Source organism: Microtus ochrogaster, chromosome 7 (genome assembly GCF_000317375.1).
Source record: "Microtus ochrogaster isolate Prairie Vole_2 chromosome 7, MicOch1.0, whole genome shotgun sequence".
NCBI classification, from domain to species: Eukaryota; Metazoa; Chordata; class Mammalia; order Rodentia; family Cricetidae; genus Microtus; species Microtus ochrogaster.
Genome location: NC_022014.1, coordinates 5,247,571 through 5,250,562, shown reverse-complemented (window position 1 = coordinate 5,250,562; position 2,992 = coordinate 5,247,571).

Genomic DNA, 2,992 nt, shown 5'->3' with positions numbered 1-2,992 from the left:
GACCCAAGTTCAGTTTCTAGCACCCACGCTGGCCAGCTCACAAATGCCTCTAACTCCAGCGTCAGCGATTCAACACTTCTGGACTCCATCTGCACTTAAAGGCACATGACCACACATAAGTATACATAATTAAAAGTCAGGTGGATCTCAGAGTTCGAGGCCAGCCTGGTCTATAGAGTAAGTTCCAGGACAGCCAGGGCTACACAGAGAAACCCTGTCTCAAAAAACTAAAAAAAAGAAGAAAAGAGTGAATTCAGGCTAAGAATCCAGCTTCGTGGTAGAGTGCTTAACTAGATCAGGAAGGGGAGGCTATGAGTTTATCCATAAAGGAAAATTGCTTGTGCTCTCTCCTTCCCTCCCCCACCTCATCCCTCAGCCAAGGCTGTCCTTCAACTTCTGCCCCTGCTGCTGGGACTCCAGCCTGGCCACAGTGCCTGCTTTCTGTGGTGCTGGGGATGAAACCCTAGGGTTCCTGCATGGCCGACACTCACCAACTGAGTCACAACCCCAGACCCCACACCCTCTCTCTAAATGGTGTGCTGCCATGGGAGGGGTCATTTTCAACCTGGTGACCCCCTCTCTGTGTTGCCGGAGAATATAGCACCCTGTCTCTTCTCTGGAGGGACACTTCATCTGAGATGGCCAGCATGTTGGTGCCCTAATGTCCTTTTCAAGAATAAAACGGCTCATTCAACAAATTCTCATAAGCTGGGAAGGATCTGTGGTCAAACATTGAAATCCGGGCATATTTTAAAAAGTGTTTTAGTTTTGGTTTAAATTTACTAAATTGTTTTTTGCTAGGAAACTCTTTTTTTCCAACCAAATCAGTTACTTTTATACTATTGTGAGCCATTCGTTTTAATTTCATGGTTTTCAAAAGTTTACAGTTACACAAAATTTGATGTCAGTGAAATTCGCTAGAATGTTCATTATCTGGAGACTTCAGCGTTCATCTGCCTCGCATATGTCTCCACGGTGGCTTTCAATGGCCCTCAACACATATCAGACATATTCCAACTTATTAACCACGCATATAAACACTCAGGCAGCGAGACCCAGCTGGGTCATAAAGTATGACTGTCTCTAGCGTGGATTAAAGTTTGCACGAAGGGGGCCTGGCGTCTCCACAGAACGGTGCACACACACTGGTGTGCTCTGGAGAGTTGATGTGAAAAATCGGTTCCTTCCAGCCCAGCACCTCTTGCTTTGTTCCTGCCCACTCACCACCCTTTCATCTGCAATAAACCTGACAAAAACTTCCCGAATGAAAATAAGAACGTTCGCATTTTGAAGGAAATGTTGGCGGGCAGCCACAGACTGAAAGTACGCTGGCTAATTTTGCTCTTGTTTTTCTGCCAGTAACTCCTTGGCCTCTGCACGCTCCGTACAGGCTGGCCCCAAAGACGATTCTGATCGTGCCGAAAACTCTTGGCGCATGAGCCTGCCGATGAATCACGGCGACTTGAACTTCCTCTACTCCGGATGGACTGAGCTGTTTCTCCTCACAGACAGACTCATGGCAGCCCTAATGATAAGGCAATAAAGACATACCGAGGGTGGTAAAGCCGCTCAGAATGCTCGGCCAGGGAGGGTGGGACCAGCAGAAAAAAGTCAGCTTCAGCGGAGAAGGAATGAAGTGGGGGAGGCCCTGGGCCTCGGGTACAAGCCTTGAAATCTCAGCACTCAGGAGGCTGAGGCAGAGGAATCTTCTATAGCCTGGGCCACAGAGTGAGACCCTGTCCAAAAAAAGAAGAAGAAAATAAAAGAGGGAAGAATGGAGGGAGGGAAGAAAGGCGGCGATACCTTGACGGGAGAGGGGACTGGTACAGCTGGAACTGTCTGGATCTCCTAACCTCTGTGCCAACCACCTCTGTGCCAACTTGGTTTAGAAACCAGATTGGAGGGCTCTTCTCCCAGGGGTGTTTCCGTGGACCTGGGAAAGAACTGGGGGAGGGGGATTGAAGAGCAGCTGTGATTCCAGAGACAGACACTCCTGCAGAGGAGCCAGCACAGGGCTGTGAGCCTGGTCTTAGAGCCTGTGTCTGTCCCCAGAGGAAGGCTACAGGTCTCTCTAGTCAGAAGCCCCAGGCAACCCGCAGAGAGACCAGAACAAGCATCCCAGCAAGACTCAAAGCCTTGTCAACTGCTGGGAAGTGACATCCACAGAGCAGAATGCCCGGGGACCCTGGGCCTGGAATGTGTCTGGAGATAAATGTTTGGCCCATGTGCTGGCTAGTTTTCTGTCGGTTTGACACAGCTAAATCGTCTGAGAGGAGGGACACTCAATTAAGAAAATGCCTCCATAAGATCAGGCTGTGGACAAGCCTGTAGAGCATTTCCTTAACTAGTGATTGATGGAGGAGGGCCCAGTCAACTGTGGGAGGTGCCATCCCTGGGATGGTGGTCCTGGGATCTATAAGAAAGCAGGCTGAGCAAGGCATGGGAATAAGCCAAAAAACAGCATCCTCTATGGCCTCTGCATCAGCTCCTGCCTCCAGGTTCCTGCCATGCTTGGATTCCTGTCCTGACTTCCTTCAGCGATGAACAGTGATGTGGAAGTGTAAGCCAAATAGACCCTTTCCTCCCCAGCTTGCTCTTTGGCCATGGTGTTTTGTCACAGCAATAGAAACCCTATCTAAGATAGCCCACCTGGTGCAAAAGGCTCTTAGAGACTTAGGTCTCATCAGGAGAATCCTAGACTTCAGCCCTGAAGTTAGCTCTTCAGGGGCACGCTCTTCACTGCAGTGACAGTTCCGAAATGTCCCAGAGTCTGTTATAAATTGTGTTCTGAGATAGCGGTCATGCGCAGCTACACTCGATGGATGGATGGATGGATGGATGGATGGATGGATGGATGGATGTAGTTATGGATGATGGATGTAGTTATGGATGGATGGATGGATGGATGGATGGATGGATGGATGGAGTGACGGATGGATGGATGGAGTGATGGATGGAGTGATGGATGGATGGATGGAGTGATGGATGGATG